This window comes from Cricetulus griseus, chromosome 7 (assembly GCF_003668045.3).
Source record: "Cricetulus griseus strain 17A/GY chromosome 7, alternate assembly CriGri-PICRH-1.0, whole genome shotgun sequence".
NCBI lineage: Eukaryota > Metazoa > Chordata > Mammalia > Rodentia > Cricetidae > Cricetulus > Cricetulus griseus.
In genome coordinates this window covers 115,099,679-115,114,378 of record NC_048600.1, presented here as the reverse complement: position 1 = coordinate 115,114,378, position 14,700 = coordinate 115,099,679, and the positions used below count along the sequence as shown (strand labels likewise).

The 14,700-nt window shown below is 44.5% G+C and overlaps 1 protein-coding gene across 5 annotated transcripts in view; it reads right to left on the bottom strand.

Moving 5' to 3' along the window:
- Window positions 1–14,700, bottom strand: part of Dcakd (dephospho-CoA kinase domain containing) — a 33,147-nt gene that overhangs the window by 17,897 nt on the left and 550 nt on the right. The window contains exon 1 of one of the 5 annotated variants that reach the window (XM_027428024.2): window positions 3,097–3,241. The exons of 2 other annotated variants lie outside the window; for them this stretch is intronic. The gene's annotated coding sequence lies outside the window, so the exon portion shown is untranslated. Of the gene's footprint in view, window positions 1–3,096; window positions 3,242–14,700 lie in introns of those variants that run through there. 2 more of the 5 variants (XM_027428025.2, XM_027428026.2) reach the window with 2 other exon arrangements.

Here is a 14,700-nt window from a genome sequence, read left to right as displayed (position 1 = left end):
TCTAAGTAGGACCAAACAGTGAATTCTCAGGAGTGTTTCCTTTATAATTGTATTTTACATGGAAAAAAAAAAAATCGGTGTTTTAAATTGAACCACAGGCTTTGGGCTGCCCTGGAACCTGGGAATAAACTGCTCAAGTTGGTTATTACTAATTTCAGACATTCTTTTGGAAACAGTACTGTTGGATCAAATTCCACCCCCATCCTTCCCCCCCATAAAATATTTCTGGCATTTTAATACAAGCAGGTAGCGGGGCATGGTGGCTCATGTCTAATCCCAGGGATAGGGAAGCTGAGTGAGAATCTTCACACCAGTCTGAGTGATGAGTCTTTCTCAACCAGTCAATAAATAACAGAGGCAGGTAACAAGGCATCTTCTACTGTATACAACCATTAAATAACAAGTTAAAGATGCAAAAACTCTTAACAGGACGACGGCCTTCGCTTTCTTCTCTTCCCCCCCCTCCCAGTTTCTCTGTGTAGCTCTGGCTGTCCTTGAACACAGAGCTCCGGCTGCCTCTGCCTCCCTAGTGCTGACGTGTGGGTCAACAAGCCCTGCCTAATAGTAACAAATCCCCCCCCCAAATTTTACTTTTTTTCAAAATATATTTTTAATTAAGTCTTTGTAAAAGTTGTTCAACCACTGGAGAGATGGCTCAGTGATTAAGAACACTGGTTGCACATGTAGAGGACCTGGGTTCCAGCGTCTACATGGTGGTTCACAACCATCCTTAACCACAGTTCCAATGACCTCTTCCGACCTCCGTGGGCACCAAGCACACATAAGGTGCACAAACCCGCATTCAGGCAAAACACACTTAAAAAAAAAAAAACAAACAAACACGAAAAACAGCCTTGCAGTGGGGATACAGCTCATCAATAGACTATACTTGGCCAACAAGCATTAGGCCCTGGAAACAAAGGAAATTTCTTGTTATTTGGTTTTTGAGACAGGGTCTCGTGTAGCCAAGTTGATCTCCAACTGGCTACATATCCCAGAATCATCCTTCCCCCTCTACCTCCCAAGTGCTGGGACTACATCTTTGGACCACAGCCCTTGACTTAATTTAAAAGTTGATTTTCACATGTACATATATGTATACATCATGTACATATATGTATACATAGTGGTAATAGTTTATATTATTATATTAAAGGGCTTTCATCCTGACTTGTAATGACACAGTATGTATCATGGACGGGTCTGGAACGCCAGCATGAACATCAGCAGTTCAAGGTCATCCTCAACTACTACACTGCTCACTGCTGGAAGCCAGCAAGGGTAGGAGACCAACATCTCAAAAACAAAACAAAACAAAAACCAAAAAAACAGTACTATAATTCAGGAAGCTGGAGGTTCAGGCCAGTCTTGGCTACAGAGTGAGGTCAAGGCCAGCCTAGGTCATGTGAAATTCTGTTACAAACACCAAAACAAATAAATTTAATAAAATCTTTCCGTCTTTCCCTTCTTGAGACAGGTCTCCTATATAGTCCCGGAGGGCCTGTAACTCAGAGATCTACCTACCTCTGCCACCCAAGTTCTTGGATTAAAGGTCTGTGCCACCATGCCTGATAAGATAAAACAGTCTAAAACAACCTTATCTAAAGACATGCTTACTTAACATGCTGAGGAATGATGGTGTATTTAGTTTGTTTCCCTCCCATTAACTAAATCAGTGTTTCTGTTAACACAGAAGACTTTGTTGTGTACAAGCAAGTGTCCATTCTGTGTTGGGAATCGGGGCTGTGGTGAGGCCAACGTTACAATTCTGACAAACACGGCCAGAAACAAATAAGAAGTTATTCGATATTGGATTCCTTTTTTTTTTAAGATTAATTTATTATGTATATACTGTTCTGCCTACATATATGCCTGCATGCCAGAAGAGGGCACCAGATCTCATTACAGATTGTTGTGAGCCACCATATTGTTGCTGGGAATTGAACTCAGGATCTCTGGAAAAGCAACCAGTGCTCTTAATCTCCAAGCCACCTCTCCAGCTTCCTCGGTGTTAGATTCTGAATTAATTATTGCTTGTTGCATGATCATAATGTCACCGCTGCTGTATTTTTAGCAGTTCTCATTCAGTTAAGCTGACTCCATTTGGAGTCATCACCCAACCTAACAAGCTGCAGTTTAAAACATAAACACAGAAAACCCCAAATGTAAAACATTCCAAACTTCAAAGTATCGCCTTTAAAACACAATGGGAAAGTGTAACCAGGTAATAACTTCCCTGTAATCCAGGGTGATCACAGAAGTTGTGGCAACTCCTTAACACCAGAGATTTTTAAAATGAAGTTAACACCTCATTTTTTTAACGTATATATTTAAATTTTTAACCGGAGTTGAAGGTCTTGCTTTATGCAGCCCACGTTGGGCTGGAGGTTCCTGTGAGGCCTTCACTAGTGGGTGAGTGGGAGATTCACTCCGTCCCCAGGACTAGAGTAAACTAATTTAGAAAACCAGCTAGTCTACCTTCTCTAAGGAGGGAAGCCATGAAAAACAAGGTCTGAAAATCAGATGGTAGATGCAAAACAGCATCCACCACCGACCGAGCTTGAAACAGGTCTCATCCCCATTTTTCTGATGAACAAACTGAGGGTAATAGCAAAGCCGAGGAAGGCTATACTATTGGAAAGGACAGAGGTTGGATTAAAAAATCAAAAGGGCAGAGATTAGATTCATAGATCAAAATTGAACCCGAGCCCACAGCTCTGAAGCGCAGAGGCTTTGGGCAGAACCCCGGGTTTTAGATCCCTTCCCAGTTGTAAACGTTTCGTTCCTCCGTTTCCACGGCGGTAGAGGTGGAAAACACTTGATTTCACAGGTTAGTTGTCAAGATGTGATGGCAGACGCGTTTGTTTGCCCCAGGGTCAGCTACAAATATGTGCTTAAAAAAAAAAAAAAAAAAAAAAAAAAAAGGCGCGCACAATGCACCAAACTCGGCCGCAGGATCGCGCGTTCCGGCGGTGGTCCGCGTGCAGCCCCGGCCCCCAGCCCGCGCCGCGCCGCCGAGGGAAACAAAGAGAGCGAGCGCTCGCGGCCCGCCACCGGCCCGGCCCGCCCCCTCCTTTCGCCCGCGCCGCTACCTACCGGGGCTCCGACTCGGCCTCAGCCTCGGCCGCTAGCCCAATCTCCGCGGAGCTTACTGGATGACTCGCTGCACGGGCGGGATCCGCGAGCGTGCACGCGGACCGGATGTCCAGTCAGCGGAAGGGGCAGAACCGGAAAGGGGGGCCAAGCGCCAGCCGCTCGCCAGGAGGAGGTGGGCGTGGCCGGGCCGAGCTCTGCAGAGAGCCTGGGAGCTTGCTGGTCCATGCTCAGTCTTCACTTTTATCTTTTCTGGAAGGCTAGCAAAGGAAATGTACTTCCTGGCACAATTTCTATCACCTGTTTTTCCCCTAGAGCAGTGAGTACGAACTTTAGATCCCAGTAGCAAAACTATCAGAGAAAAGTGTTAACCATGGCTCCACTTTAGGAACCACAGTAGCCTTGGCAGTTAACCAGGCATTTTTTTATCTGCCAGGTCTTAAGGAGCACACTCTGTAAGCTTATCTCAGGCCTCAGAGTTCTTAAGGTGGATACTGTCGTTAATCGAGATTTCGAAGTTAATCCATTTGTCCGCTCAAAGTTACTTGATTGCTGGCCCATATTTTGTCCATACCTCATCTAAATTCCTCTAGAAGAGGGGGATAATCACTACTGTGCAGTGTTGCTGAAAGAATGGAACTAGCTGGGCGTTGGTGAGGCACGCCTTAAATCCTAGCACTCAGGATGCAGAGGCAGGCGGATCTCTGTGAGTTCGAGGCCAGCCTGGTCTCCAGAGCGAGTGCCAGGATAGACTCCAAAGCTACACAGAGAAAACCTGTCTCAAAAAGCCAAAAAAAAAAAAAAAAAAAAAAAAAAAAATTGGAAATAGTAAGTACCCAATGAAAAGCACAGGTAGCAGGTAGGCCTTAATGATGCCTATCCTGCCTTCTTTCCTCTTCCTGCACTGCATCCTTGCTCTCTAACTGAAAGCAGGAATCAGGTTTCTTTGCCACTAAGAAGGGCATTCTGAGTGCCCTTTGTAGTGAGGAGTGTATATATTGAAGAATGAAGTAATTTGACATTTTTATCGGATCACTTTTGTCGTTGAAAGAAACAGCTCTCAACTCAATAAAAGAATAAAAGACAAGGTTTTATCCTAGAGCATATGAGTGACCCTGGCCCAGTAACACAAGATTTAGGTTATCCCAAATTCTGTGTTCCAACATGGAAGCAGTTTCATGAACCTTTATAGTTCTACAGGACAAAGATGTCACAAATAAACTCAAGTTTAAAATACATAGGTGACTATATCAGAGAGGAGGTTAAAGCAAGGTGTGGGCAATTTTTCTATAGGCCTAAGATGCTATTTGATGACATTCTTAACCTTCTGTGTCAGTGGAAGCTAGTGGTCTGCTAAGTTAATATATTTCAAAAGTGCTTTTGTGGGTTTGTTTTGGTTTTGGTTTTTCGAGACAGGGTTTCTCTGTGTAGCCCTGGCTGTCTTGGAACTCATTATGTTGACCAGGCTGGCCTCAAACTCACAGAGATTCACCTGTGTTTGCCTCCTGAGTGCTGGTATTAAAGGTGTGTGCCACTACTGCCTGGCTCCAAAAGGTTTATCTATTCTATTAGTTGAAAGATGTTAGTTCAGACATAGTGGTAGATAAGGAATGGCTGGCTATTCCTGAGGGCTAGAACTAGCCCAGAATGAGGCAATTAGCCTCTGGACTTGGACTATTGCAATCTCTCCATAGTACTGCAGTCTGAACAACAGTCTCTGCAGACACAGCTCCTTTCCAAACATTCTCATTCACAGTTCCTCCTGTTGGACAGGCATCACATTTTGTGCATGCAGGGGATACATATTATTTATTTATTAAATAGTCTAAAGTCCCTGGTAGCTAGGAAGGATCATTCCTAGGATCTGATGTCGATGGGGCCTGAGTAGTAGGCAGGACAGCAGTCTTCAGGAGAGGAACTATTGGTAACGCTACTAAGAAACAAACTCTTGGATCATGTCAAAACACCAGCTATCGGGCGGTGGTGGCACATGCCATTAATTTAATCCCAGCACTCGGGAGGCAGAGGCAGGCAGATCTCTGTGAGTTCCAGGCCAGCCTAGAGTGAGTTCCAGCACAGCCTCCAAAGCCACAGAGAAACCCTGTCTCGAAAAAACAAAAACCAACAACAACAAAAACACCAGCCATCGTGATCTAAACTTCTCGTTTTCTTTTCTTTAACCCTCTCTATTTGATATAACATTTACATGTGACATATAACAGGACTTTTTGGCTTTTTGTTTGTTTGTTTGTTCATTTTGTTTTTTCGAGACAGGGTTTCTCTGTGTAGCTTTGGAATCTATCCTGGCACTTGCTCTATAGACCAGGCTGGCCTCGAACTTACAGAGATCCGCCTGCCTCTGCCTCCCGAGTGCTAAGATTAAAAGGCGTGCGCCACCTGTTGGACATATATATAAAATTAAAGAACATATTCTGGCCTGATGAGGTGAAAGTAGCAGATCAGGAAGAGGCATCCTAACCAACCAATGAAAGATTCCTCTGCATATGACATCATACTCCCTAACTACACTGATACGTTTTCCCTCTGTGTCTACAGTTATTTATGCTTTATAGAATATTGTATTTGATGTCTGCAGCACCCGAAACATTTCATTCTTTTTTTTTTTTTAGACCAGGCTGGTCTCGAACTCACAGAGATCCGCCTGCCTTTGCCTCCCGAGTGCTGGGATTAAAGGCGCGCGCCACCAACGCCCGGCTCATTTCATTCTTTTTGTAAATAATTTATATGTATTTTATGTGCAATGACATTTTGCCTGCATGCATGTCTGTGCGACGGTGTCAGATCTTGGAGTTACAGACAGTTCCCATGTGGGTACTGGGAAATGAAACCCTGGTCCTCTGGAAGAGAAGTCATTGCTCTTAATGCTGAACCATCTCTCCAGCCCCCAGTTCATTATTCTTTAACTCTAGTATTTCATCTGGCCAGCTTGAATTCATGGCAATCACCTCATGTGGGGTGGCTAACTTCAAATCTAGGAAAGACTGGTCTTCAATATCTAAATTACTATAACTCTTGTTTTTGGATAATAACTTGGCCTATTATCTTGGTGTTACACCAGATTCCAGCTTAAGGAAATAAATAGACAGCTATATTACAGAAGAAATCAGGTAACAACATAGTATCATTCTGAGTTCCTTCGAGCAGAATTTTCCAATGCACCAAATATTATTTTTTTAAAAGATTTACTTATTATGTATACAGTGTTCTGCCTGCATGTATGCCTTCAGGCCAGAAGAGGGCACCAGATCTCATTACAGATGGTTGTGGGCTAACATGTGGTTGCTGGGAAGTGAACTCAGGACCTCTGGAAGATCAGCCAGTGCTCTTAACCATTGACCCATCTCTCCAGCACACACCAAATATTATTTAAGGCAGGGACAGAAACAAGAGACCAGACCTGTTGGAGCTGGTCCGGGTGGTGCATGCCTTTAGTCCCAGCATTTGGGAGGCAGAGGCAGGTGGATCTCTGGGAGTTTGAGTTTAAAGGCCAGCTTGGCCTTGCATAGAGAATTCCAGGACAGCCAACCAAAGCTACATAGTGAGACCCTCTCAAAAAAAAAAAAAAAAAAAAAAAAGCCAGACTTGTCTTAAGTTACAAACTCCATCTATTATTGCTCAAAATTGAAAATTGCCATAAGATTTCCACAGATTGTTAGCCCTGGCTGCTTCGATAAGTGTTGGCCAGCAGGGCGTTGGTGGCGCCCACCTTCAATCCCAGCACTCAGGAGGCAGAGGCAGGTGGATCTTTGTGAGTTCGAGGCCAGCCTGGTCCCCAGAACAAGTTCCAGGACAGGTTCCAAAGCCAAAAACCAAAAAAAAAAAAAAAAAAAGTGTTGACCATTGCTACACAGTTACCTTAGATTCCATATGTGGTAACATTGTCAACAATCCTTCTTGAGTTCAAGGGCAGGCTCTTTCCCACCTCTGAGTGGAAATAGTCCTGGAACACTCCAGAAACTGTCCTGCATAGTTTCTCAGGTGGTTTTCATCCTTTGCTGTAACACATATTCTCCTTCTCAACCTGTGGGTCACAACCCCTTTAGGGTTGTACGTCAGACATCCTGCATATCAGATATTTACATTATGATTCACAGCAGTATCAAAATTATAGTTATGGGTTATCAATGAAATAATTGTACAGTTGGGGTCACCACAGCATGAGGAACTGTTTTAAAGGGCTGCAGTATAGGAAGGCTGAGAGCCACTGCTCTAGAAGAGCTTCCCACTGTTTCCTTTTCTTGAAATAGCATTCTATATGTCCTGTTTTGAAAGTTAAGTCCTAGGGGCTGGAGAGAAGGTTCAGAATTTGCGAGCACCAGCTGCTCTTCCAGAGGTCCTGAGTTCAATTCCCAGCAACTACATGTTGGCTCACAACCATCTGTAATGAGATCTGGTGCCCTTTTCTGGTGGGCAGGCATACATGCAGATAGAACATTCTATACATAATAAATAAATCTTAAAAAAAAAATCGGGCTGTAGGCAGGCAAGCCTGCAAGGCATTTTCTTAATTAGTGATTAATGTGGGAGGGCCACTATGGGTGGGACCACCCCTGAGCTTATGATTCTGGGGTCTTTAAGAAAGCAAGCTGAGGGCTGGAGAGATGGCTCATCTATAAGAGCACGGACTCTTCTTCCAGAGGTCCTGAGTTCAATTCCCGGCAACCACATGGTGGCTCACAACCACTTTGAATGAGATCTGGTGCCCTCTGCTGGCATGCAGGCAGAAAACTGTATAAGTAATGAATATATAAAATCTTGAAAGAAAGAAAGAAAGAAAGAAAGAAAGAAAGAAAGAAAGAAAAGGAAGGAAGGAAGCTGAGCCAAGTGGTGGTGGCACACACCTTTGATCCCAGCACTCGGGAGGCAGAGGGAGGTGGACCTCAGTGAGTTCAAGACCAGCCTGGTCTACAAGTTCCAGGACAGCCTCCAAAGCCACAGAGAAACCCTGTTTGGGGGCGGGGGAGAAGCAGGTTGAGCAAGTCATGAGGAACAAGTCAGTAAGTAGCACTCCTCAGTGGCCTCTGCATCAGCTCCTGCCTCCAGGTTCCTAATCTTTTGAGTTCCTGCCTTGGCTTCCCTGGTGGGCTGGGTTTCAGGATTAGTAAACCACATTAACTCTTTCCTCCCCATGTTGCTTTTGGTCATGGTGCTGCATTGCAGTAGTAGAAAAGTAACTAGTACATAAGGAATAGCAAATTCAGCTTGTCCTAGAATTCCTAGTCAAGCACCTAAGGGGGTGTTGGTAAGGTTTCTTTAGGCTTTAGCATTTGGCCAATTTTGATTAATCTGCCATGAATATTATTGCCATTGAAGACTGAAAGTTTTTGAACAATTGATAAAAAGAGTCAACCTCAAATCTCTGGGTATCCCATACACGAGTCAATAAAGTAAAGGGCTCCCAGAGCCTTCCAAGGTAGTATTTACATCATCTGGTATTTGAGTTCAAGTTACTCCTATGAATTGAGGTTCATGTGGTTGGTAGGTATTACTGTGGGATATCTAGCCACACCTACAGGGCGAACGATCATCACAACAGGTTAGATTGTGACAGGAAACAGGCAGCTGCAATAGACTAGCCATATATCCAGGAATTCTCACTCACACTTTGTTATTGGAATGTAAGCTTCATGTTCACTGTTCTATGGAAAAAACAGGTGACAGAAACCAATGCCAGAAAGATTTACATGGCGACTTTAAGAAAAATAGAGGACACGTTTGTGTCTCAAATAACTTTGGGGAGGGGCAAGATGGCTTCTGTAGGACAAAGGGGTCCCAGATGGACTGGAAATCTGCATGCTGTGTATAGTCTTTTGAGCCCCAGCCCTTGCTTCTTCGACTCCTTGGAAAGTTTAGTAAATTGATAGACCCTGGGACTGTGATCTGAGGTCAGCCTCTGTATTTTCTTCCCAGACACAATGCTTTTCTCCAAGTCAGCTCATATGGGTTGAGGAGAAAAAGCCTCTTTCTAGAGTTTAGAGTAGCATGTGAGAGGAATGGGCTTAGCTGGAGACTCGGCAGAAGGCCTGATGGCTCCGCACTCTGGAAACTGAGGCAGAAGCATCAGGAATTCCAAGGCCAGCTTCAGCTCCACAGTGAGCTGAGGCTATCAGGCCAGTTTTGGCCATGTGGGATTCTGTCTCAAAGCAGCATACATAAATGAGGGGAAGGGATGGGTGATTAAAAGATTAGAGTCCCCTGATAACTTAGACCTGGAAAGCCAGCTACTTGGGAACTTGAGGCAGGAGAAGCAAAAGGCCAAGGCCTGCCTGGGCTAGAATGGATTCAGAGCCATCCTGAATAAGTTACAGAGACTCCATCTCAAAATAAAAGTTGTAAAGGGCTGAGGATGTAGCTAATGTCCTAGAGTCCCAACTTCAATTACTAGTACAAATAAATAAATTAGGGAAAGGATTAGGCAGTGGGGGGGGGGGGAGTCAATTTTTGCCTGTTGTTAAAATCCCAGTCCTAGCCAGGCATTGGTGGGGCACGCCTTTAATCCCAGCACTCGGGAGTCAGAGGCAGGCGGATCTCTGTGAGTTTGAGACCAGCCTGGTCTACAAGAGCTAGTTCCAGGATAGCCTCCAAAGCCACGGAGAAATCCTGTCTCGAAAAACAAAAAAACAAACAAAAATCCCAGTCCAGTTGGGCAGTGGTGGTACACGCCTTTAGTCCCAGCACTCGGGAGGTAGGCAGAGGTGGGCAGATGTCTGTGAGTTCAAGGAGGCCAGCTTGGTCTACATAGCTACACAGAGAAACCCTGTCTTGAAAAACAAAAAGCAAACAAACAAACAAAAGAAAAAAATCCCAGTCCCTGGAACTTTCTCCTTGCCTTCTACTGCCTTGTACTTCAACTACATGGAGTCTCCACATGAATGGTTTCTATTCTCCCACCCATCCCCAGCCGACTTGCTGTGTAGTCTAGGTTGGCCTTGAATTTGCAAATAGCATTCATCTTAGGATCCAATGGGCCCTTTGCTTCACATATTCTGACAGCACTTGACATCCTGCACATTGCTGTCTAGACTTAGACTATCCTGCCCAATGCCTTAGAACTCACTCTCTAATTTAAAAAAAAAAATTACTCAACAAATTCAGATGTAATTTTTCTTTAAATATTTGGTGTGTGTGTGTGTGTGTGTGTGTGTGTGTGTGTGTGTGTGTGTGTGTGTGTGTTTTCAAGGTCAGAAGACTACTCACAGGAGTCAGTTCTCTCCTTCTGCCCTGTGGATTCTGGGGATTGAACTCAGGTTTTAGACATGGTAGTGAGTTCCTTTCCCTCTGAGCCAGCCATCTTGCTGGCCCTCTTCCATCTCTTTCTGAAACTGCTTCTTCCTGACCAAGCTCCTCCTACTTTGAAGTCCTTTTTCTTTTCTTTTGACTCACTGAATTTAACTTTGCTTGCATGCCTGAACATGAGTGGAAGGTATTTACAGGAAGGAGGTAATGTAACAGCCACAGAAGAAAATGACTCTTTATATCAAGACAGCTTCTTGCTATCTTTGAAGTTCACTCTGCGCAGTAGAAAGCTCGTCAGGAAACAGCTCTCCTGGTTCTATGCCATGGGGCTAAGAATAAATCTCTCTCTCTCTCTCTCTCTCTCTCTCTCTCTCTCTCTCTCTCTCTGGTTTTTTGAGACAGGGTTTCTCTGTGTAGCTTTGGAGCCTATCCTGGCACTCGCTCTGGAGACCAGGCTGGCCTCGAACTCACAGAGATCCTCCTGCCTCTGCCTCCCGAGTGCTGGGATTAAAGGCCTGTGCAACCAACGCCTGGCAAGAATAAATTTCTTATTCTATAAAGCAGCTCTAACGTCCCAGGATCCCTCCCTTAACAATTAGTTTACAGATAACCTTGCTCTAGGGTTTTAGCCTTTTTTTTTTAGGCCTCACCTATCAGAGGGTATTTATTTGTCAGTAATGGTAGCTGGCCTAGACAAAAGCAGGAAATGCCTGCCCTGATGACCCTGCCATTGGCACTTGCCAGATTATCTAGTTTTGCCAAGGGATGGTGCATGAAAATCTCCAGGTATCTTGTTTATAATACTGGGAACTATTAGTGTGCCAGGGTGGGCTTTGCATTCTATGATTGAACCTGTGGTCCAATCTGCCAGGAGCAGTTTCAGTCCTGTTTTGTTTTGTTTTCCTTAGTGTGTGTGTTTGCACCCCTTTGGAGGCCAGACGAAGACATCTGGAGTCCTGCTCCAACAGGATCTACCTTTTCCCTTTGGACAGTCTCTCTACACACCACAGTGCTGGGTCACGGGTATATGCAGCCACACCTGTACTAATACCCACAAGGCCATCTCCTCAGCCCCAACTTTTGTAGTTCTGAGTGATGCCAACAAGAACTCTTTCAACTTAGTATTTTCCATTATTCAAGAAAGTCACAATAAACCATGAGCTGACCCCAGCTGCTTAGGCAATGATGTCATTTCATTCTGACAGTGACTTGTGCCTTAGTCTGCTCTGGGCCTTAGCATCTATCCTAGAATATCACACTGCTTCCAGCTTTGTTTGAAGGACAAGCCCTGTGAGTCCAGTAGAAATGACTCCTTTGACTTCTACTTCCTAAAACTAAATTTACTTCCCATGTTTATTTTAAATAAATATTAAAACATAATTAAATTTATACCACACTTTACAAATATCATTAATATTCATCCTTTATTTAAAAGCTTCCACAGCTGGGTATGGCAGTTCATGTCTGTAATCCCAATATTTAAGAGGTTGCACAGGAGATTGATGAGTTGAAGGCCAACCTGGGCTACCGAAGGAGTTCCATCCAAGGCTAGCCAGACACTGTCTCAAAAAAAAAATTAAGCTGCTTAAAAAACAAACAAACAAACAAAAAAACCATAATCGAAGACTCTCCTCTAGGTCCTCACAAAGTCTGAACTCCTTAGCCAGAAACACAGACATATTTCTGCTCAAATACCACCCTGTGAAAGAGGGAGGAAAATGAACATGATTCTCTCATCCATCTCTGGATTAAAACATCCCATGTAAAGTCTCAACTCCATACTAAGCAGCAGAGACCTTGGACAAATCACCGAATGAAACCTGATCTGCTCACACAAGGTAGCAGATGACACAGATCAGAAGGAGGGGACGCTCGCAAGAAAGTGCTGTACAAACATCCTGCCGTATACTGTGTTCCTGCCTGTGCCTTCTACTTACTCGTCTCCACCACGACCTTCTTTGTTGCCATTTGTTCATCCATAAATCTAACGACCCCATCAGTGGCTCCAAGTCTTTAGCATAAAGTCCATGTTCTCCCACTCTTTTGCCCAATTCTTGCCTGCTTTTCCAACATTACCTTTTCTCTCTCTCTCTCTCTCTCTCTCTCTCTCTCTCTCTCTCTCTCTCTCTCTGTGTGTGTTAGAGTAGAACCTAGGATGTTAGACAAGTACTCATACCCCTGAGCATTCTCTAGCCCTCCCACTGGGTCTCACTAAGTTGGCAGGCTGGTGTTACTCTACTGCCTCAGCCTCTCCAGCAGATGGGATGACAGGCCTGTACCACTAACCCTGCTTTCAATCGAAATATGTTCCTCATCCCCCACCTTACAGCTTTATCAATCTCATTATGGTACCTCAAAAGCAGCATCCTAGTGTGGGGGGGAACAACACCTTGTTAGGTAGTCCAGGCTGACCTCAAACTTGTGATCCTGGCTTATCCTCAAAATCTTCTTTAAAATATTGTATTTTTATTAGTTTTAATTATATGTATGCTTGTGTATCAGTGTTTGGGTTTGTGCATATGTGTGTCGGTTAACCATAGAGGTCAGGACTATGGAATTCAAGGTGGTCTGAATCCAACTGCCTCTGCCTTCAGTGCGACAATTATAGGCATGTGCCATCACACCTGGCAATGCAAAGTGTTGTACTTCAGGTGTGAACTAGAAGAAACGCAGGGTCCACTGGGCGGTGGTGGCTCAGCCTTTAATCCTAGCACTTGGGAGGCAGAGGCAGGCAGATCTCTCTGGTCTACAAAGCAAGTTCCAGGAGAGCCAGAGCTGTTACACAGAGAAACCCTTTCTCGAAAACCAACCCCTCTCCCCCCAAAAAAGAATGGCAGGGTCACAAAAGCCTACATCTTCTCTTCATTCTTTCTTGTTTTTGTTTGTTTGTTTGTTTGGTTGGTTTTTCGAGACAGGGTTTCTCTGTGGCTTTGGAGGCTGTCCTGGAACTCGCTCTGTAGAGCAGGCTGCTCTGGAACTCACAAGATCCACCTGCTTCTGCCTCCTGAGTGCTGGGATTAAAGGCGTGCACCACCACTGCCTGGCTCTTCCTTGACCTTATTGAATGTTTGTTGTTTGTGCAGAAACCAACAACACAGGGAATTAGAATAATAGATGTAAGTTCTCATTCAAGTTCTGCAATTGAGCATCACTGAGTTTTGGGACCAATACAATTTTCAAGTCCATTGCCCTGTGGGTTTTGTTTTTTTTTTTGGGGGGGGGAGGGGTTGAGACAGGGTTTCTCTGTGGCTTTGGAGGCTGTCCTGGAACTAGCTCTTGTAGACTAAGCTGGTCTCAAATTTACAGAGACCTGCCTGCCTCTGTCTCCCGAGTGCTGGGACTAAAGGCGTACGCCACCACTGCCCGGCTTCCCCTGTATTGTTTACAAGAGCATGTAAGTTAAAAGAGGCAATAGAAAAGTTAACCTCCAGATGGTGAGACGGCTCAGTGGGTCAAGGTGCAAGCATGCACACACATGCACACAAATAAATGTATGTTGGAGGTAGTAGTTAGTGCACAGTGAACCTAGGGCTTTACACATGCTAGGCAAGCTGTCTACTGAAGAGTAAGTGGTCTTTGGCCTGGAGAGGTGTGTGTACGTGGCAGCTGAGCCCAAGTGTGTAGCTTTGACTGCTTCACACAGAAATGACCGGACAGTGTTTGCAGTTTTGGAATCTACTTACTTTTCTGGGCCTGCCACTAACGTAAGAGGAGTTGACTATATTTAGCTCTGTGTTTTATTTTGTTTTCTGTCTCTGAGTCAGAGGGGAATTGTTCCTTCTCTTGTTCAGTTTTGCAAAGGCAAAGATCATTTCCCTTTTTGGCCAGCAGCTCTCTAATGGTAAGAACTAAGCTTTTCTCCCCACCTACCATACTCAACACAAATAAGAAATCTCTAAGCCTATCTTCTTGGGCTATCTTCTCAGGACAGGAGGGAGACCGAAGGGACGGAAGCATTCAGGTTTTTTGTTTTTGTTTTTCGAGACAGGGTTTCTCTGTATTGTTTTGGAGCCTGTCCTGGAACTTGCTCTGCAGGCCAGGCTGGCCTTGAACTCACAGAGATCCGCCTGTCTCTGCCTCCCGAGTGCTGGGATTAAAGGCGTGTGCCACCACACCCGGCGTGCATTCAGGCAATTCTGAGATAGATGTTGCAATTACCTTCCTATAATTGATTTTCTTGTGGTGGCTGCCTGTATCGGACAATGTGACTGCTGTGTTGATAAAGAATTAAAGAGGGTATAGAGTAAATAGATCCAAATTTATATACAGATTTTGCCACCTACAAGCAATGTACCAACTTCCCTGGAAATGTCTTTTCACCTGTGAAAAAAGGAATAATCATGGCATGCA